Source organism: Giraffa tippelskirchi, chromosome 9, assembly GCF_054371585.1.
Source record: "Giraffa tippelskirchi isolate mGirTip1 chromosome 9, T2T-mGirTip1v1.2.pri, whole genome shotgun sequence".
Classification (NCBI taxonomy): Eukaryota; Metazoa; Chordata; class Mammalia; order Artiodactyla; family Giraffidae; genus Giraffa; species Giraffa tippelskirchi.
Window position 1 is genome coordinate 24,326,402 of NC_137283.1, and position 23,027 is coordinate 24,349,428.

General features: G+C 36.7%; 1 long non-coding RNA gene across 1 annotated transcript in view; it reads left to right on the top strand.

Annotated features, from left to right (window-relative positions):
* LOC145520802 (uncharacterized) overlaps nucleotides 1-23,027 on the top strand; it is a 367,809-nt gene that overhangs the window by 41,011 nt on the left and 303,771 nt on the right. Inside the window, exon 4 of the long non-coding RNA XR_014064835.1 lies at nucleotides 18,050-18,269. This is a non-coding gene — a long non-coding RNA (uncharacterized LOC145520802). The remainder of the gene's footprint in view (nucleotides 1-18,049; nucleotides 18,270-23,027) is intronic.

Here is a 23,027-nt window from a genome sequence, read left to right on the forward strand (position 1 = left end):
TCTCCTGCATTGTGGGCAGATTCCTTGCCAACTGAGCTATTAATTATGATAAGAAAATGCCAAATAATCAATCAAAAATACTTCTAAAGAGATTGTATATATTTTAATATGTAATGGGCTTCCCAGGAATTGTAGTGGTAAAAAACTTGCCTGCCAATGCAAGAGATATAAGAGACTTAGATTCCATCCCTGGGTCAGGAAGATCCTCTGGAGGAGAGCATGGCAACCCACTCCAGTATTCTCGCCTGGAGAATCCCATGGACAGAGGAGCTTGGCAGGCTACAGTGTATGGGATCGTAAATAGTAGGACATGACTGAGGCGACCTAGCAGGCATGCACAATTGAATAATACCAACTTCAGAGTACACCCATTTTGATGCTAAGTCAAGCTCATTATATTTGTAGTCCAAGCTACCTCAGGTAACTGACCCTCAGTTTAACTCAGAGCTTAGTACCATACTCTATCATCTTCCTATAATCATAGTATTTAGCTTATCAATTCATTCAAATCATTTAACAAATACTGAGTTATCTAACCATTCATTTATTCAGTCATTTGATGTTTAATCTGGAAGTACTCATCACATGCTAGTCACGTGTATGAGACTCAATGCATTTTCCCATTTAATCTTTACAGGAACTAAGGTAGATTATATTATTACCTGTTTCCTCCATATGAAGAAATTGAGGCTGAGAAAGCTTAGGAACTGACCAGAGAGCACTTAACTAGAAAGTCCCAAACAGAATTTGAAGGCCGGTTTGTCTGACTGCAAAATCTAAACTTAACATTTACAATATACTGGATTTTAAGTATAATCCCATACAGTATCCAACTTTAACAGTATGTAAATCTCCTGTTCATGGAAGTAGAAAATGAGTCCAGTGAAGCTAAGTGACTTATCCCTGAGTTACATAGTCAGAGGGTACAACACACTTAAAAGATAGAGATGCTTGTGTGTAGATACAGATAGAATTCAATTGGGAGAGGGAATAGCAATCATATTTATTCAAGGTCTTTACTTTTAACCTCTATTATTTCAAATAACTAGTCTCTTGCTGATTTGTGTACACAGTCTAAAAATGTTGCTAAATATAGAACTCTGATGTGAAGAATATTCCATCTCAAGTCAGAAAGAGGAACCAGATAACCTTTCGTATTCTTTTAAGACAGCCAAACGATCTTTATATTTTTCTAAGGTTATTGAATAATTCTAAGTAAAAGTTCATGATCATTTGTTTTCATTTCTGTTTCATTTTGTTGTTATGTTGATGTAAGCAGTCATTTTTATTATTTTCTTATGAAACAGGATGTTAAAACTTCTATTATATAGAAACATTTTTAGTAAGGAAACTCAAAAAAAATTATTACATTGACAATCACTATTTGCTTTGAAAAACTGCCATGAACTAAAATATGCCTAGAACTTCGCTGTTGGCTCAGTCAGTAAAGAATCCCCCTGCAATGTGGGAGACCTAGGTCGATCCCTGAGTTGGGAAGATCCCCTGGAGGAGGGCATGGCAACCCACTCTAGTTTTCTTACCTGGAGAATCCCCATGGACAGAGGAGCCTGGCAAGCTACAGTCCATGGGGTCACAAAGAGTCAGACACGACTGAGCGATTAAGAACACAGCACAGCACACAGCACAGTAGGCCTATGACACTCCCAATTGTGTCTGTCTGACACATAAAACAGGTTGAATTCAGACTGAATTCACATTTGAATCCTTTGGGTTCACTTGTAGCTAAATAGGGAAATCTTACAAAGAGAAGAAAAACTATATATTAACATTGCATTTCAAATTTAATCAGTTCGTTTAATAAGTGCAATTTCTTCTTTACCTATTTTTTTCAACTATTAACACTATATAGAAATTAAAATCAGGGTAAGTTCTTCATAATATTAATAACAGAAAGCATCAATTGTTTACATTATTAGGACTCTATCTCTATCTCCACATCTGCTAAACAATTTTTTTTTTATTGCTGCATATATAGCATTCATGTAATTCAGGCTCAATTCAACTGTGCTGTCTTTCGAGAAATTTTCTCTGATGCCTACAAAATATTCTGCTTTGGTAGGCTGATTAAAAACATGTCCCCAGCTCATTACCTCTTTCTGAGTCCAAGCCCTCTGCCATGTGACTTGATAGTGCTTTTCATCATGAGTAGAATCGGTTTCTCTACCCTGTCAATCTAGGCTGGTTATGTGAATTGTTTTGTTAAACAGAATGTAGTGTATGTGAAACTGCCAGTTCCAAGGATCCCCACACTACTGTTTGCTGTCTTGATAATGCTGCTATTATCGTGAAAACAAGCTCAGGATAATCTGCTGGATAATGAAAGACATAAGGTCTAGTCCTTGTGCCAGATGACTGCTGGCTGAGTGTCAGGCAAGAATGAAGTCCATCCTAGGACACCTAGCCCCCGGCTCACACACCAGCTGAGCACAGATGTGTGAGTGAGCCACACCAAGATGGGACAAGCCTGACCTAGATCATCAGAACCACCCAGCCTACCCATCGATATAAGTGTTAGTCATTCAGTCATGTGCAACTCTTTGCAACCCCATGGACTGTGTATCTCCTTGATGCATGCGATTCTCCAGGCAAGAATACTGGAGTGGGTTGCCATTTCCTTCTTCCAGGAGATCTTCCCAGCCCAGGGATTGAACCCAGGCCTTCCACATTGCAGGCAGATTCTTTACCATTAAGCCACCAGGGAAGCCCTGTACATATTAGTTTACTATTGAACAAAGTACATATATTAATGGGAAGCTTTATAGCATAAAGGAAAGAACTGTGGAATAAGCATCTGTTAGGCTAACTGCATGTACTGCTTCTTTTACATAAGTGACCTTTGCCAAGTCTCTTAACCTTCCTGTACTTTCTAATTTTAAGCCCAAAGTGTTAACCACTACATCCACTTTAGAGAGAACAGCATCTGGATACTATCCTCCTACTTTGGTAATGAAGCCAAAGAACATGCACTTTTAGTTTCCATTTCACATGAGCCCAGATTTGAAAGCCTTATTCACTCCATATTCTCTTGGACATCTCTATCGTTTTGTATCACATTAGCATTTCAAATCATCTCTCTTTGCAGCATCTTTTTGCCTTTGCCAATATGTTGAACAGGATAAAATGTAAATGAACTGATTTCTTTTTGGTCAGGGATGTAAATAATATTAATATATTTCCTGCAAATCTATGATCAGATTGTGTACTGAGAGCTGTCTCCTCCCATGTTAAACACGTGCTTACATATTTGGGTAATTTCACTCACCATTTCCATCCAAAGACTTAAAACTATAGTGGAGTTTAACTGAAAGAAACATACTCTTTTGAGGATGTTTGAAATATACACATATGAATATTAAAAGAGCTGATATAAAGCAACCAGAAAAAAAAATCACCTAACTAGCTAATCAGTAGCGATTATACTCGATTTTGAAGGAAATTTGCAGGTGTCACAAGTCTTATCATGCTTTTGCTTGGTGATGCTTAATTATAACTATTTGCATATTGCAAATAATTATATACATATAGGTAGATCTAAATAGCAGATTGCAGATACAAATAATAAATTTCATAGTTAGCTATCAGTAGAACTACATTTTAAATATCTTAGTAAGAGAAGTCCTTTCATGCCCTAATATAAGCCAAACAAATTTTTTAAGCAAATATCTGGCTCTTATAATTTTGAAGCACTTGTTTTTTGGAACACTGCGCTTGGTTTGAAACCAGGGTAATTAGCCAGGATTGGCAAGTATTTTGTGAATAAAGTACGTGTTTGTGGTCATTTGGAATGCAAAAGGCTCTAACATTCAGTAGTAGCTCTTGTGTTTATTCTTCAGGAAATCTGGAATTCTAGATACACAAATGAGCTTATGAGAATCTTAGAAATCTATGACTGATACCTTACCTTAGCAATTATTAAACTAGCTTGTTATCATCAGACTCAATTTGTAGAACCTGGGTATATTATAAAAATTGTATCTATTTCCTCACACTGAATAGATTGCTTTTCAAAGCTGTTTTGGTATAAAGAACACTAACCCAGTATAAATTTTCATTCATATTACTTAGGCTTAGGCAACAGAAATAATAACCAACTAGCTTGGTTCACGATTCTCATTGAACTTGTCACTCCTGGTAGGCTGTGTCAAATCCTTTAATTTAGAAAGGATTTAATATGAGTTTGAAATTACTTTCAGGTTGGGAATAAAGTCTAATTCTTTTAAATCTTAATTCATTTATATCACTCTTGGATCCATCAAGAAACCAAGTGTGCCTATTAAATTATTCTGTGTCTAGAACAATATACACTAATTGAGATACAGTAATGCCTTATTTTATTGATTTTAGGATGCATAAATTTCACAATTTAGTGTCTATAAGATAGAACTGTTCATGGGGTTCTCAAGGCAAGAATACTGAAGTGGTTTGCCATTAATTTGTCCTGTGGACCATGTTTTGTCAGGCCCTGACTAGCAGAAACAGGCCCTTCAGCTGCTCAACATTGCTGGATGACATGCCTTGTGCCCTGCCTGTCTCACTGTTAGTCCATGTTGAGCATTTAAGCCTTCACTGGTCATCAGACATCAATCATCATATGACCAGGGGTCGAGGCAAAGGCCCTGCTGGAGGGGTTGCGAAGTGGGTCCGGGGAAGGCTGTAGCCTAAACTGGAGGACTCCCATGAGCTGAGGGCAGCCCACCCTCACAGCTGCCACTGGCCTTCGTGGAGCCTATCTGCCAGCTGAGAACTGCTGTCTATCATTCAGTTCAGTTCAGTCACTCAGTTGTGTCCAACTCTTTGTGACCCCGTGGACTGCAGCACGCCAGGCTTCCCTGTCATCACCACCTCCCGGAGCTTACTCAAACTCACATTCATTGAGTCGGTGATGTCATACAACCATCTCATCTTCTGTCGTCGTGTTTTCCTCCGGCCTTCAGTCTTTCCCAGCATCAGGGTCTTTTGCAATGAGTCAGTTCTTCGCATCAGGTGGCCAAAGTATTGGAGTTTCAGCTTCAGCATCAGTCCTTCCAATGGATATTCATGACTGATTTCCTTTAGGATGGACTGGTTGGATCTCCTTGCTGTCCAACGGATTCTCAAGAGTGTGGTGTTCCCCCACACCACAGTTCAAAAGCACCAGTTCTTCAGCGCTCAGCTTTCCTTATAGTCCAACTCTCACAACCATACGTGACTACTGGAAAAACCATAACATTGACTAGATGGACCTTGGTTAGCAAAGTAATGTCTCTGCTTCTTAATATGCTGTCTAGGTTGATCATAACTTTTCTTCCAAGGAGTCTTTTAATTGCATGGCTGCAGTCACCATCTGCAGTGATTTTGGAGCCAAAAAAGATAAAGTCTGTCACTGTTTCTATTGTTTCCCCATCTATTTGCCGTGAAGTAATGAGACCAGATGCCATGATCTTAGTTTTCTGAATGTTGAGTTTTAAGCCAACTTTTTCACTCTCATCTTTCACTTTCATCAAGAGGCTCTTTAGTTCTTCTTTGCTTTCTGCCATAAGTGTCATCTGCATATCTGAGGTTATTGATATTTCTCCTGACAATCTTGATTCCAGCTTGTGCTCATCCAGTCCAGCATTTCTCATGATGTACATGCTGTCTGTTGTGGAGAGATCAAATTGACAGCATATTCTGGATCATAGAAAAAGTAAGGGAATTCCAAAAAAAAATCTACTTCTGCTTCATTGACTTTGCTAAAGACTTTGACTATGTGGATCAAAACAAACTGTGGAATATTCTTAAAGGGATAGGAATACCAGATCACATTACCTGTCTCTTGAGAAACCTGTATGCAGGACAAGAAGCAACAGTTAGAATTGGACATGGAATATGGACTGTTGCAAAATTGGGAAAGGAGTATGCGAAGGTTGTATATTGTCACCCTGCTTATTTAACTTATATGTAGAGTACATCTGAAATGCCAGGCTGGATGAAGCACAAGCTGGAATCAAGATTGCTGGGAGAAATATCAACAACTTCAGATATGCTAATAATACCACTTTAATGGCAGAACATGAACTGGAACTAAAGAGCCTCTTGATGAAGGTGAAAAAGAAGTGAAAAAGCTGGTTTAAAACTCAACATTCAAAAAATGAGGTTCATCGCATCCATTCATATCACTTCATGGCAAATAGATGGGGATACAATGGAAACAGTAACATATTTCATTTTCTTGGGCTCCAAAATCACTGCAAAAGGAGCCTACAGACACAAAATTAAAAGAGACTTGCTCCTTGGAAGAATAGCTATGACAAACCTAGGCAGTGTATTAAAAAGCAGAGGTATCACTTTACCAACAAAGGTCCATATATGCTATGATTTTTCCAGTAGTCATGTACAGATGTGAGAGTTGGACTATAAAAAAGGCTGAGTGTCGAATAATTGATGCTTTTGAACTGTGATGTTGGAGAAGACTCTTGAGAGTCTCTTGGACTGCAAAGAGATCCAACCAGTCCATCCTAAAGGAAATCAGTCCTGAATATTCGTTGGAAGGACTGATAGTGAGGCTGAAGCTCCAATATTTTGGCCACCTGATGTGAAGAACTGACTCATTTGAAAAGACCCTGATGCTGGGAAAGACTGAAGACAGGAGGAGAAGGGGACGGCAGAGGATGAGATGGTTGAATGGCATCACTGACAATGGACTTGAGTTTGAGTAAACTCCGGGAGATAGTGAAGGACTGGGAAGCCTGGCGTGCTGCAGTCCATGGGGTTCCAAATAGCTGGACACGACTAAGTGACTGAAAAACAACAACAACAAAATAGAACTGTATCATAATCAGAAACATCTCAAAATTAGAGTTGTCCAGATAACATTAATGAGCTAGTTGTTTTCATACATGCATATTTTTATAATTTCTCTTTGGTGGCATCACTGGATACCAGAAAACTTTTGACATGTAAATTATTAAACCACTTGAGAATCATTGGTGAGGTCTATCAATTCTAGATATTGTCTGAAAATCTTCAATTGTTGTCATCTGGTAAAGTCAAGAAAGTAGTAAAATTTACAGCACTGGTGTCAGAGTTTATAAGAGCATCTGGAGAGAACCATGAAGTCATTTTTTAAAAATATGTCCCTGCCCTCATCTCCCCAACCCCCACCCACCCTCCCATGCCTTGGATGGTACAGAAGACATCGTGGTGTGGAAACCACTGATGCCAATAACTGTGAGTTTAAAAATGATACAAAAGCTTGGATTTTTATGTTAAAACATTTGAGGAGTACCTTAATTGTTTTCAAAGTTGTTTTCTTCCTCCCTTACACACAGGAGTTAACTTTTAATTGACAAAGAAAGACCTCTAAATGATCTTATTTAATAAGTACAAATTTTAGTAAGATGACATAATGATACAATAAGAGAGCATCGCATCATAGTTGATTTGGCAGCAATTTTTCTTAGTTTTACAAAACATAAGATGTCTAATGATGGCATTTTAGATTTGATAAGTAAGGTACTATTTATTTGAGAAATCATATTCATATTTACAGTCTAGGAATATGAATTTGGCTTTAACTTGGTCATAAAATGGACACTGAGGATGTAACCATACTGTGATAAACCAAATGGGATATTATGTGCAGAAAAAATTATTATTGGATGCTGTAAAAATATTGCTTATGACACTAAAAGTCATTCCTTGTGTTTTATTAACTTTGAATAACTTTTTTTTTTAATAAAATCTAACGTGGCTTTTAAACTCAATAAAGAGATTTCTGTGTCACCGACCGGTTCTCTCAAGACACCACCTTATATATTTGGGGAACTTTAAAAAGAATATATAACTTTAATATGAAACACTGTTTTTTAATTTGAGAGTCCTGGAGATTCTGGGAAGAAAGTCAGTTTTATTTGTGAATCCAGCACTTCTTGGATCTGTTTTATTTAATAAGTCTTCCTTTACCTTATCCTCATCTCTAGCATTTTATTATGAGCAGCAAGAACCCAGGAGGTATCTTCTGTATTCTGCCTGGAAATCTCCATAGGTAAATTACCTATTTCATTAGATACATTTTCCACTTGCTACTTTATTGCAAGTAGTTTTGCAAAACTTTCTGTGAGCAGGTAGCTTTTTTTCCTTTCCCTATGATACCTGACAGCCTCCTCAGAGGCCATCAGGCTTTCACTAACTCCATTCAAAGCCCTTCTAACTTCTCTCTGTCTACTATTCATAACCACTGCTAGTGTCTGAAGTTTTTGTTACATAGGACCCTACCCATGGTAACAAAATCTGATTCAATTATTATAATTGTTAAGTTACAAAAATTCTCAAAACATGATTACTTAAAACAGCAATATCATACATTCAGTTCAGTTCAGTCGCTCAGTCCTGTCCGACTCTTTGCGACCCCATGAATTGCAGCACGCCAGGCCTCTCTGTCCATCACCAACTCCCGGAGTCTACCCAAATCCATGTCCATCGAGTCGGTGATGCCATCCAACCATCTCATCCTCTGTCGTCCCCTTCTCCTCCTGCCCCCAATCCTACCCAGCATTAGGGTCTTTTCCAATGAGTCAACCCTTCGCATGAGGTGGCCAAATACCATACATTATCACTTACCTTTTTCTCTGGGTATGAAACTTGAACAGGATATAGTGGAATCTCAGGTGGAAGAGCAGAAGGCTGGGGACTGGAAAACTTTGAAAGCTTTTTCTCTGATTTGACTGAAAGTGAATATGCTGCCTGTTGACTGAGGACTTCCGTTTTTCTTTCTGCTATATTCTCCGTGTGTTTGGTTTGGGAATTCCAATAGCATAGTTGGGATCCAAAGGCAAAATTCCAGAGAGAGGTGGGAATGGGAGAGAGTGTCAGGCTAAAGAGGATCATCGTTATGACTTTACCATGAAAGTTTCTAATTATCACTTCCGTCATGTTTATTTACCAGAAGTGACAAAGTCCAGCCTTTTTATGAGAAGAGAACATAGACTCTACTTCGACATGAGAGTGATGCTTGTACTATAAAATGAACAATATTAGGAAAATGCAACCTGAATCCGTGGGATTTTGTGGGCAAATTCTCAATTCTTGCTTTGTGGAACACATCTTTATTTCACCTTTATAACTGAACAGTATTTTTATTGAGTACTATATAATTTTAGATTGAGAGTTAATTTTTTAAAATACATTGATAATATCATTCCAATATGTTCTATTTTTCATTGCTGCATCTCGAAGTTAATTGTTGTTCCAGCTCCACTCCTTTGAAGGCATCCTGTTATTTTATCCCCCTTTTTTTTCCCCCTAAACTTATTTATAGTTTTATATTTTGCTTGCAATTCAGCTATAATATGACTAGTGTTGGTTTTTTATTTATACTGCTTGATATTTGTTAGGCCTCTTGATTCTATGGATTCATGTCTTTTATTGTTTGGGAGTGACCATCAGTGATTATCTCAACAAAATTTGCTTCTGCTCCATTCTTTTTCTTCTTTGCTTATATTAATATAATCCTTATGTTAGAACTCCTCATTACATATATATATATATATATATATAATATGTGTCTATATATATATATATATAGACACACATATATATTTTATATTTTTACAAGTTTAAAAAAATATGTTGCCTCTTTATTTTTATCCTGGCCAATTTCTTTTACTTTCTCTCAGCCTATTAATTCTTTTAACTAAATTCCCTTCAGCCAAATATAGATGTTGCTTAAACATACATTAAGTTCCTAGTTTAGATTATTTTATTTTCCAGATTGTAGCATTTAATTTGGTTAATTTAAAAATATGCTACATTGTATTTTATGGTTTCCTATTCTCTGGAAATTTGCAAAATTATCTGTTATTTTCTTAAATAGACTTTATATTTTAGAGAAATTTTAGGTTCACACCAAAACTGAAAGGAAAGTACAGAGATTTCCTAGATACTACCTCTCTGAGACCCTGTTCCCATATGCTCATAGCCCCCATTATCATTCACCCTCCAGAGTGTTACATTTGTTATAATTGAATCTACATTGACACATAATTATCACCTAAAATCCATAGTTTACATTTAAATTATCTCTTGGTATCATACATTCCATGAGATTGCACAAATGTATGATGACATGTATCCATCATTATTGTATCAAACTGAATAGCTTTATGCCTTAAGAATTATCTCTGCTTGTTCATCCCTTCCTCCCGTCAAAACCTGGCTACCACTGACTTTTCACTGACCTTCAGTTCATTTAGGTTCACCCGCTCAGTCGTGTCTGACTCTTTGTGACCCCATGGACTGCAGCACACCAGGCCTCCCTGTCCATCACCAATTCCCAGAGTTTACCCAAACTCATGTCCATTGAGTCAGTGATGCCATCCAACCATCTCATCTTCTGTCATCCCCTTCTCTTCTTGCCTTCAATCTTTCCCAGCATCAGGGTCTTTTCCAGTGAGTCGGTTGTTCCCATCAGGTGGCCAAAGTATGTGAGTTTCAGCTTCAGCATCAGTCCTTCCAATGAACACCCAGGACTGATCTCCTTTAGGATGGAATGGTTGGATCTCCTTGCAGTCCAAGGGACTCTCAAGAGGCTTCTCCAGCACTACAGTTCAAAAGCACCAATTCTTCGGCGCTCAGCTTTCTTTATAGTCCAACTCTCACCTCCATATGTGACTACTGGTAAAACCGTAGCCTTGACTAGACGGACCTTGGTTAGCAAAGTAATGTCTCTGCTTCTTAATATGCAGTCTAGGTTGATCATAACTTTTCTTTCAAGGAGCAAGCATCTTTTAATTTCATGGCTGCAGCCATCATTTGCAGTGATTTTGGAGCCTCAAAAAAGATAAAGTCTGTCACTGTTTCTATTGTTTCCCCATCTCTTTGCCATGAAGTGATGAGACCAAATGCCATGATCTTAGTTTTCTGAATGTTGAGTTTTAAGCCAACTTTTTCACTCTCTCACTTTCATCAAGAGGCTCTTTAGTTCTTCTTCACTTTCTGCTGTAAGGGTGGTGTCATCTGCATATCTGAAGTTATTGATATTTCTCCTGGCAATCTTGATTCCAGCTTGGGCTCCATCCAGTTCAGCATTTCTCATGAAGTATAGTCTTTCTATAAATATACAAATTATATAATTTAATATTCAATTTATGAGAATAAGTTCAAAATACTGATTATTTTGTAAAAATCAGTTACTATATTTTTCTCAGTGACTAAAGTTACTTCTGAAATAATTAATATTTTCATTTATTTTAATTCTCCCTTTCCATATCCACAAAATACTTCTACTGTGTGGGGGGTGGGTTTCAGAAGGTTATTAACATTTCTCCCAGCATAATTTATAAACCATAATTTATAGTTCCAATAGAAATAGTTGCCATGGACCGAAGTAGTTACTTAGAGGAAAATGAAGTTTTTCTCATGTCAAAAGAGTGTGGATATAAAGAGCAAAAGAAACAAATTTCCCCTATATTAAAAATTTGCCCAATTCAAAGTAGAATATAATTCCCATGAGGATAAGGACTCTGTCTTCTCAGTTTTCTACTTCACTCCAGAGTCTGAAAGAATGGGATAATTTAGGTACTTAACAGATATTTCCCCACTAACAGCTAGGATTAATACTGCCCTGGTTCCTGACTGAAACAAATAAAAATTCTTCTTGAAAGAAAACATCATCCAGTATCTCAAATTATGTTTACACATATTTCAAATACATGCCCAGTACAGAGTAAAAGGTATCTAGGCAGATTTTTTTTTTTTTAATTTTATGACTAAAAAAATGGCAGTATACACAAGAGGTAGAAGAAACAAAACAGGTACTACAGACATTGGAAATTTTAAAAATAATAATAACAGATAGAACCCATATTCAAGAGAATGAAAAGACAACCACAGGCTGTGAAAAATATTTGCAAAGATGTATATGAGAAAGGACTACTATTGAAAACATACAAAGAATTCTCAAAACTGAAAAAAAAAATCCAATTAAAAAATAAGCCAAAGAGATGCTTCACATTATGTATCATTAGAGAAATGCAAATTAAAATAACAGTGAAATACCACTACACATCTACACATCTATTAGAATGGCTAAAATCCAGACTACTGACAACACATAATATTTGTGAGAATATGAAGCAATAGAAACTCTCATTCACTGTTGGTGGGAATGCAAGATGTTGCAGTCACTTTCATGTTTGAAGGATGGTTTGATAGTTTCTTACAAAATTAAACTTACTGTTATCATATGTTTCAGCAAACTCACTCCTTGGTGTTTACCCAAAGTTGTTGAAAACTTTATTTATAAAAAAATGTGCACATAGACATTTATAGAAGCTTTATTCACAATTGAAAAACTTGGAAGCAACCAAGAATGTAACAGAGGAATGAGTAAATAAACTGTGGTATATCTGGACAATGGGTTATTATTTAGGACTAAAAAGAAATGAGCTATCAAGTCATGAAAGACATGGAGGAAACTTAAATGTATATTACTAAATAAGAGAAGCCATTCTGAAAGACTACCTACTGTGTGATTTCAGCTACATAAAATTCTGGTAAAAGCTATAAATGAAGACATTGTGCAGGAGGCAGTGGTCAAGACCATCCCCAAGTAAAAGAAATGCAAAAAGGCAAAATGGTTGTCTGAGGAGGCCTTACAAATAGCTGTAAAAAGAAGAGACACTAAAGGCAAAGGGGAAAAAGGAAAGATATACTCATTTGAATGCAGAGTTCCAAAGAATAGCAAGGAGAGATAAGAAAGCCTTCCTCAGTGATCAGTGCAAAGAAATAGAGGAAAACAATAGAATGGGAAAGACTAGAGATCTCTTCAAGAAAATTAATGATACCAAGGGAACATTTCATGCAAAGATGGGCACAATAACGGACAGAAATGGTATGGACCTAACAGAAGCAGAAGATATTAAGAAGAGCTGGCAAGAATACACTGAAGAACTATACAAAAAAGCTCTTCACGACCCAGATAACGATGATTGTGTGATCACTCGCCTAGAACCAGACATCCTGGAATGCGAAGTCAAGTGGACCTTAGGAAGTAACACTGCAAACAAAGCTAGTGGAGGTGATGCAATTAGTTGAACTATTTCAAATCCTAAAGGATGATGCTGTGAAAGTGCTGCACTCAATATGCCAGCAAATTTGGAAAACTCAGCAGTGGTCACAGGACTGGAAAATGTCAGTTTTCATTCCAATCCCAAAGAAAGGCAATGCCAACAAATGCTCAAACTACCACACAAATGCACTCATTTCACATATTAGCAAAGTAATGCTCAAAATTCTCCAAGCCAGGCTTCAACAGTGCATGAACCCTAAACTTCCAGATGTCAAAGCTGGATTTAGAAAAGGCAGAGGAACCAGAGATCAAATTGCCGACATCCGCTGGATCATCAAAAAAGCAAGAGAGTTCCAGAAAAACATCTACTCCTGTTTTATTGACTATGCCAGAGTCTTTGACTGTGTGGATCACCACAAACTGTGGAAAATTCTCCAAGAGATGGGAATACCAACCACCTGACCTGCCTCCTGAGAAACCTGTATGCGGGTCAAGAAGCAACAGTTAGAATGGGACATGGAACAACAGACTGGTTCCAAATCGGGAAAGGAGTACGTCAAGGCTGTATATTGTCACCCTGCTTATTTAATTTATATGCAGAGTACATCACATGAAATGCTGGACTGGATGAAGCCCAAGCTGGAATCAAGATTGCTGGGAGAAATATTAATAACCTCAGTTATGCAGATGATACCACCCTTATGGAAGAAAGTGAAGAAGAACCAAAGAGCCTCTTGATGAAAGTGAAAGAGGAGAGTGAAAATGTTGGCTTAAAGCTCAACATTCAGAACACTAAGATCATGCCATCCCGTCCCATCACTTCATGGCAAATAGATGGGGAAACAGTGAAAAGAGTGGCTGACTTTATTTTTTTGGTATCCAAAATCACTGCAGATGGTGACTGAAGCCATGCAATTAAAAGATGCTTACTCCTTGGAAGGAAAGTTATGACCAACCTAGATAGCATATTTAAAAGCAGAGACATTACTTTGCCAACAAATGTCTGTCTAGTCAAGGCTATGGCTTTTCCAGTAGTCATGTATGGATGTGAGAGTTGGACTATAAAGCTGAGCGCTGAAGAATTGTTACTTTTGAACTATGGTGTTGGAGAAGCCTCTTGAGAGTCCCTTGGACTGCAAGGAGATCCAACCAGTCCATCCTACAGGAGATCAGTCCTGGGTGTTCATTGGATGGACTGATGTTGAAGCTGAAACTCCAATACTTTGGCCACCTGATGCGAAGAGCTGACTCATTGGAAAAAATCCTGATGCTAGGAAAGATTGAAGGCAGGAGGAAAAGGGGACAACAGGATGAGATGGTTGGATGGCATCACCAACTCCATGGACATGAGTTTGTGTAAACTCTGGGAATTGGTGATGGACAGGGAGGCCTGGTGTGCTGTAGTCCATGGGTCACAAAGAGTTGGACATGACTGAATGACTGAACTGAACTGAACTGATATTGTTCTTTATTTGAAATGTGAATTTAATTTTTTATAGTAACTTCTTATAGAAACAAAAAATTAAATAGCTCAGATATATTTAATATATGTACTCAATGTTTTTCATACTTATAAACATATAAAATCTGGCAGTTTTTAATTAACTTCTCCATAGGAAAAATAAGTTTACAGTTAAAGTGATTATCATCCAAACTTTCAGTTACTAGAAGTAATTGAAAAATGCCTGTTATAATCGCAAGTTCTTTGAATAAAACTGTATTTAAATCTGAGAGTACATAGTTGACTGAAACATTACTATTTTTGTTCTGAAAATGTTTGCTGAAACTATGCTCTTTGTGTCTCTATTCAAATTTAATCCACTGAAATTATGATTATAAACTTACAGTACAAAAAGCATACTTTACATTTAAATAGTGTATAAATTTATATAAATAATTTTATAATAATAATCCTATTTGGTACTTAACTAACTCTCTCATAGGCAATGCTAGTGTTCTGCATGCCATTTTTATGGATGAAGAAACTGAGGCTCAGATAAGTCACTTCCCAAAGCTTACATAGTAAAAGGAATGTTCAAGTTAGAATCTCCAAACTTTTGACCTCTAGACTTGGCCCTTCCTTATCCTCTACTGAATATATTCTACAGATTGCCATCCTGAGGGATACAATATTAAACACATTTTTTAAAAGCTCTATGACAAATAAATTTAAAAAACCCCAATCATTGCAGATTCACAATGTATGTTAGCATATTAAAAAACTGAGGATTCTATTTGCAGTGTTTAACTTTTGTTTAATCCAACCTTTTTCACATATATTTGTGCATGGAATTCTTTTTTTTAGGACATATATTCATATTCTGCGTAAATGTGTTCTGCAAAATGTATTACTCAAAGAGCAATACTGCATTATATTCTATGGCTGGTTTTATCTTTTATCCGTTGTTTGTTTTTTGTTGACTAAAAGTACAGTATGGGATTCCAAGAGATGTTCTATATAGTTTCTACCCTCAAATGGTTTTCAGTCCCCCTAAGAGACAGAATACTTTACTGACCTGAAGCATTCCACAGAATACATCGTGTCATGTTGGCACAGCCAATAAATGATGCAGTTGCTGAGAAGATGGAGTGATCAACAACAGCAAAATTTTCTCAGTTATGTTTTCATGAAGAAGCTTGTTATAAAAGATTACTGAACTGATATCTATTCTAATTTTTGCCTTCATTTCTCTGTGTGATACTAGATAATTCAATGCACTTAACATCTCCAGATTTTTAAAAAATTATTCTACAAACTGGTATTTATTTGATGAGATTATTACTTTCCAAGCTGTACCTGACAAACTTTTTGAGAAAGCCCGGCAGGGAGGAAGTTGGGAGAAATTCTACAGCACCCAGTTCTCTTCTGATTTTCCCTGAGAAACTCCTCTGTTACCATATTGGTGTTCCTCACCAGATTTCATGTGAACAATGGATTTTCAAGATAAAATTTACTTTGAAACCTAAGGAAAGGTACTTCCTTACTGTCTTAAAATTCTAAGAATCTCAATCAATGGAAAACTGAGAATGAAAAATCTAAACTATTTTAATTTTATAATCTCTAATCAACCTCTATCAGTATGTAATTGTTGTTGTTTAGCCACTAAGTCATGTCCAACTCTTTGCAACCCCATGGCCAGGCTTCCCTGTCCTTCGATATCTCCGAGAGTTTGTTCAAACTCAAGTCCATCGGATCAGTGATGCTATTAAACCATCCCATCCTCTGCTGCCCCCCTTTTATTCAACTTTAAAAATACTTTTAAGAACAGTATAACTGATTGATAAACAGAATTTCTGTTTGTCAAAGATTGGCACTCAGAATGTAAATCTTGACATCCATCATTATTTTGAAGTAAAATGTGGTGATTACACAGAGCAAATTTGCAGAATATTCATTAATTGTTCAACATAACATCATATGCTGATTTAGAAAGAGTATATGTTTTGGTTTCTGGAATTACTGACCAATTACTAGCTGAAAGTTTGAACAGTAAGAGGAAATTACTTTGACTATTCATGAAGATTAATGCAAAAGCGCAGAATAAATTCTGCTCACAAACATGGATTTATGACAGTGTCAGAAACAAAGATACATTTGAGCTTTGCCAGAAGAGTTAAGATCTGGGAAAGGATCTCATTTTACAAAGACTACTTAGATATTCAATGGTCCTTCTCTTGGGATGACTTAAATTTTCCAAAAGGGAACATCTCAAGATGAAACAAAATGGGTTCTTTTCTTTCTACCTCAACGACTCATACTAAAATTCTATCTAAATTGCGTTTCCTAAAATAAGTGGAACTCCACCATCACCTTCTGTGGGATTTATCAGGCAGATCAATAAAGCTAAGTAGGAGTAGATTACCTTTTGGAAATATGTTAATACACTTTTACCACATAATGGTTCCCTAATTACATGCCTTACTGTAGCTTCAAAAATTAAGCAATTTGTCCCCTACCTTCTGATTAACTTAGATCTTGGAAAGTTTTCTTTCCTATGTCCAAGTTGTTTAGGATGAACTTTCAGGGAAGTGGTGGAGTATGGAAAACACACAAGTTTACTGCTTAAAAATCCCTTTGTTGTAAATAGTTGTTGAGTCTGTAGAGTCCTGTGAAGAAGGTATATAGTCTGTAGATGCATAAAGCAATAAAAATAATAATGACAACTTTTAATTACGAGGTCTTTTCTACATACACAGGGAAAATTTATTCTACCGCAAGATACCACATGTACCTTCTTTTGATTTCACTGCCGTATAGATTTATCAACAGTTAATTGAAACCCATTTTGGAATCGGTTTGATAGGTATACAGTTAAACACACCCTGACTTTATGCTTGTCACCAGGTTTAAAGTGATCTATTCCCATTTTACTCAGACAGAAAACAATTTAACGGTCCATAGTATGGTACCCAGCAATGAAACCTACATTCTAATCTGGGTATTTTGGGTGCAATTCAGTTAATTTGGCTGAGCTTCACGTGCTTTATGTACAGGAATATTTATGTCAGAAAATCCAAATAAATGAAAGCACTGAGCATAGATATATATAGATAGATGTATAAGACAAACAAGCCTTACCCTTGGAAGACTTTACTCCTTGATTATGGCACTCTTACAGTATGGTAAAGCAACAACTACATATTTTTAAAATGTAAGTACAGCATACTAAAAGGGGCATGAAATCTGAAGTGGGAGGGAGAAAGAGAGAGACAGAATGTGTGTCTTGTGGAGAGGGGGCAGGGCAAGGAGTACTTTATTGAAGAGAGTTTAGTATCTCCAAGTAATTTAAATTCAAAATTGAATGCATTTAGTACCAGTGGACCTATCCTCACCTTATTTCTGTAAAAATAGTATGAGACTCTCTAAAACGCTAGTCTCTCCTATTGCTCTTTTCTAAGTTTCAATCTGATACAAATTTTAAAGAAAGTGAAAACTCAATCAGACACCCTGAGCGGATCAAAGAAAATGCAAAACTTTATCTTTTGTGTCTCCCTTCACAGTTTAGCAGTTCTCAAGCTTAAAGCCTTCAGTGGCCATCACAGCAAAGAATACTTCAATCAAGTGCTACAGTGTGCTAATGCATCTTAATAATAGTAATGAAAGAGACTCCTTTAATATGGGTAGAGGTCTTCATTTGTTATCCATTTAGCAGCTTAAATCCACGGTAAAAAGGAACACGATTTTCTCTGATTATCAGCCCACTTCAGTAAGTGTGGAGTGGTAAGTACAATGTGCCTGGTAAAATTATAGAGAATATCTGTTGCTTAAAACCATTTTCATTGTTCATTCACCAGTTAAACAAATGTTTATTGAATGTCCTGTGAAGTGCTGGGCTATGCTAAGTACTAAGATTAAAAAGTGATTTGACAAAAGAATTCACTCCTGAGAATGTTTTGAGCCACGGAGGAGACAGACATGTATCTATATAGTAACAAGACCATTAATAAATGTGTGTAGAAGATAACCCCAAATAAGGTGATAGATACTCTGGCTCAGGGTATTAAGATGATGCAGGATGCAAGGACAGTTTTATACTGAAGTAAAGAGTTGACTTCCCTGGTGGCTCAGATGGTAAAGCATCTGCCTACAGTGTAGGAGACCCAGGTTCAATCCCTGGATCAGAAAGATCTCCTGGAGAAGGAATTCTTGCCTGGAAAATCCCTTGCTGGAAAATCCCAGGACGGATGAGCCTGTAGGCTACAGTCCATGAGGTTACAAAGAGTCAGACACGACTGAGCGACTTCACTTTTCAAAGAGTTTTGAGGGAAACAAATCAAGCCCTAGTTAGTGTGTTTTTTTCTGGCTTTCCAGTGACACTGAGATCCAACAGTAGAAATCACACTACATCACACACAGTGCTTTTTCAAACATTGTGTTCCAAATAAGTAAGACTATTTTCAAGTGATTCTGCTGTTCTTTACATTGTGTAAGGGAAGAGTATATCTCATTTCTCCTCTCAAGGTCTTCAGGATTTTGTGAAGTTGACTCTTGTGTCATGTGGTCAGATTTCAGGAGAAAAGACTCTGCCATCCAGTTTTGTTTGTTTTTTTCCTCACAAGGATGATCAGTTGTTAAAACATCTTTGTATGTGTGTGTGTGTCTATAAAATAAACACAAATGGAGGCCAACAAGGAATCTAGTCCGAAGCAAATGTTTTAGAGCTGGGGTTTGAGATTAAATTTGAGAATTGCCTCTGATATTTATTGATTATATGATCCAAGGAGAATGACTTAGTACTTTATGCCTCAGTTTACATCTTTAAAATGGGCTAGTAACACTCTCCTCATTGGATTAGGGTGAGGAGTACATGAGCTAATGCAGGCAATGTGCTTAGAACAGAATTTAGCACGTACTAAATGCAACATAAATACTAGCTATTATAATTCATACACATAAATCAGTGTGGGTGGGGTTGATGTCATAAGGATTATTAGTCAAAAAAATGAAATAACTAACATCTATTTGACTAAAAAATAGCCATATATTTGACCAAAGTGGTTTTTTCTATTCATGTGTATTCTTTATTATTGGCACTGAAAATGTTCAAATACATACAAATTTGAACGATGAGCAAAAATATTGCCCTCCTAGAACTTAAATTGAAGACATTGAAGTTGCATAGGAAAATTAGATTAAATGATTTTTTTCAAATCCCATCCTAAACCATGACTTTAATTCCTATTTTAGGAATTTGTTTTTCAGTGAAATGAGGGCTTCCCTGGTGGCTCAGATGGTGAAGAATCTGCCTGCAATGTAGGAGTGAAAGTGAAAGTCACTCAGTTGTGTCCAGTTCTTTGTGACCCCATGGACTATACAGTCCATGGAACTCTCCAGGCCAGAATACTGGAGTGGGTGCCATTCCCTTCTCCAGGAGATCTTCCCAACCCAGGGATCGAACCCAGGTCTCCTGCATTGCAGGCAGATTCTTTACCAGCTGAGCCACCAGGGAAGCCCTAGGTACAATCCCTGGGTCAGGGAGATCCCCTGGAGAAGAAAATGGCAATCCACTCCAGTAACCTTGCCTGGACACTCCCATGGACGGAGGAGCCTGGTAGGCTGCAGTCCATGGGGTCGCTAAGAGTTGGACACGACTGAAGCGACTTAGCAGCAGCAGCAGCAAAGCTGCAAAATGTGAACCCCACAGAGGATTAGTAATTTGCTTAAGTCCACACATCTAGAACAAATATCATCATCACCAATACTGATTACTTTTGAGTATTCAAATATATTAAGTATGGAGATATTATTTCTTTTTAATTGTTTTAGTAGTTCATCAGATGAACTCTGCCAGGCAAGTCCTAGTCATATTTTACATATGAGATATTGAGGTTCAAAAAACTTAGGTAAATCACCCAAGCTACAAAGAAAGTAAACATCTTTGCTAATATTTGAACCAGTGTCTTGCTGACACCAGAGGTCAGGGTCTCATTCAGAGGTATAGATTGAGATATTTAAAGAAGTTTCACACTTTCTCTCTAAAAAGATAAGAACCCTAAAGAAGTATCTTGGGAATAAAATATGATTACTTTTGATGTAGTTTGCATTCAGTACTTCACCAAAACCATCCTTCTAACTTTTCAGAAAAGGTGAAAAAAGTGGGTCAAGGTTGAATACTGTTCTTAATTTTGCCTTTCGAATGTGCTATGTAGGTCACCTCCTGAGTGTATAACTCTATCCATAATTTACTTACACAGTGAGATAAAAGTTCCATTACATGCCAAGACTGATCACCCAGGTTTTTTTCATTAGATGAAGTTAAAAGCCCAGAATCTTTATCTAAAGACCATCTGACAGGAATTGTGCTGACATGATACTTTCATTTCTGGTTGGCACGATAGGGTGAATTTTCACTAGTTAGCTATTCCTTGCAAATATTGCTCAGGTTATGCTAGTGTGAACCATAAGTCCTCTGAAAGGATCTGACAAGATAAAACTGCTGTTTCCCAACTATTTCCATTTCAATCTTTCACATAAGCGATCAGAGTTCTGTACAATACCTATCTGGGGCCATAAAGACCTCTGATGTCAGCTCTTTCCATTTCCCACTAGACCAATGTGATAGATAAGAATGTGTGCCGTCTCCTTTGTTGTCCTTTTTGAGTAAAGTTTTAACTTATCACTATTTGTGTTGCTAAGTACAATGATGAATTATTCACCTAGGAATCTGAAAATAGAGTTTCATTATCTGCTGATAAGGTATATATGTGTATATACATATATGTATGTATGTATGTATATATTAACGGGCAAGTTCAGCTAAGAATTCTCTTATGCTTCAGAGAGAACAATTTCAAAGATAGATCAGTGAGGGGAAAAAAGAAAAGTCTTTCAATAACCCAATCTTCATTTAACTTATCTGTAGCACAAAGTCAGATTTCAATGTATTTCTCAAAGAGACTTTAAGAGTTAGCTAAAAAGTCATAATCAAATAATAATTCACATTTACATTGTTATCTTGAAATACATCTGAGTAATGTTTATATATAGGTGAAAGCTATCATGGGAATATAATTCCAGTTATGGAAAAATAGAGTTAGATTTCAGGGCATATGAATTGTTTTATGCTGTATCTAGCATGTATATTGACTCAATGCCCTATATAACCTAGCTCTTCTACATGGATTTACTTCAAAGCTTATAAAAATATATTTGTAAATTTCTAACGATCTAATCATAATAAAGGTCCATCTAGTTAAAGCTATGGTTTTTCCAGTAGTTATGTATGATTATGAGAGTTGGACTATAAAGAAAGCTGAGCATCAAAGAATTGATGCTTTTGAACTGTGGTGTTGGAGAAGACTCTTGAGAGTCCCTTGACTGCAAGGAGATCCAACCAGTCCATCCTACAGGAAATCAGTCCTGAATACTCAGTGGAAGGACTGATGCTGAAGCTGAAACTCCAATACTTTGGCCACCTGATGTGAAGAAATGACTCATTGGGAAAGACCCTGATGCTGGGAAATATTGAAGGTGGGAGGAGAAGGGGATGACAGAGGATGAGATGGTTGGATGGCATCACTGACGCAATGGACATGAGTTTGAGCAAGCTCTAGGAGTTGGTGATGGACAGGAAAGCCTGGCATATGGCAGTCCATGGGGTCGCAAAGAGTCAGACACGACTGAGCGACTTAACTGAACTGAACTGAAAAATGTCTGAATGATAAGGGAATAATAGTGGTAATGCTGTTGCTGGTACTAATGATGGTAACTTACATTTACTGAGTTCTTAGTATATTCAGTCTTTCACTTGAGCAAAATACTTCATTTAACATTCAACATAGAGAGTTTTGTATGTATACATAAAATATGTATCATTTTTATTTTCTCAATTATGTAGACTGATATGTAAAGAGACAAATTTTCATGCAACTCATATGAGGCAGTGGTGTGATTCAAATTCAGTGTTGTCTAACTCAAGAGACAATGATTTTAACTCAACTTCAATTACAGCTTTTAAAAATGAGACACAAGGACATGCCTATTCATAAATCATGTTACTTTTTGTGGTATATCCTCATATGGAAAACATTTCTTACTAATGAATTAATATGAATGACTGAAAAGCTATCAGAAAAAATAGACAAAAACACAATTATACTTAGATGTTAACATCTCTTTCTCAGTAATTGATTGGATAACCAGACAACTGTGTATATAGAACTCAACAGAAGCAACTAACTTAACTTAATTGACTGTGACATATAGCATTTAACTCTAGAATATGATCCATTTTTAAGTAAATAGGAAACACTCATCAAGACAGATCATACACTGGGCCATAACATGTCTCAATAAATGTCAGAAGTTTGAAGTCTCACAGAGTACATGATCTGAAACAAAACAATTAAATTTCAAATCAATAATAATAACAATGAGAAAATCTCATGTATTTGGAGATGAAATTGTACATTTCCAAATAATCCATAGCTCAATAAAGAGATTACAAGGAAAATAAAAATCAAAACATACAAATAGCAA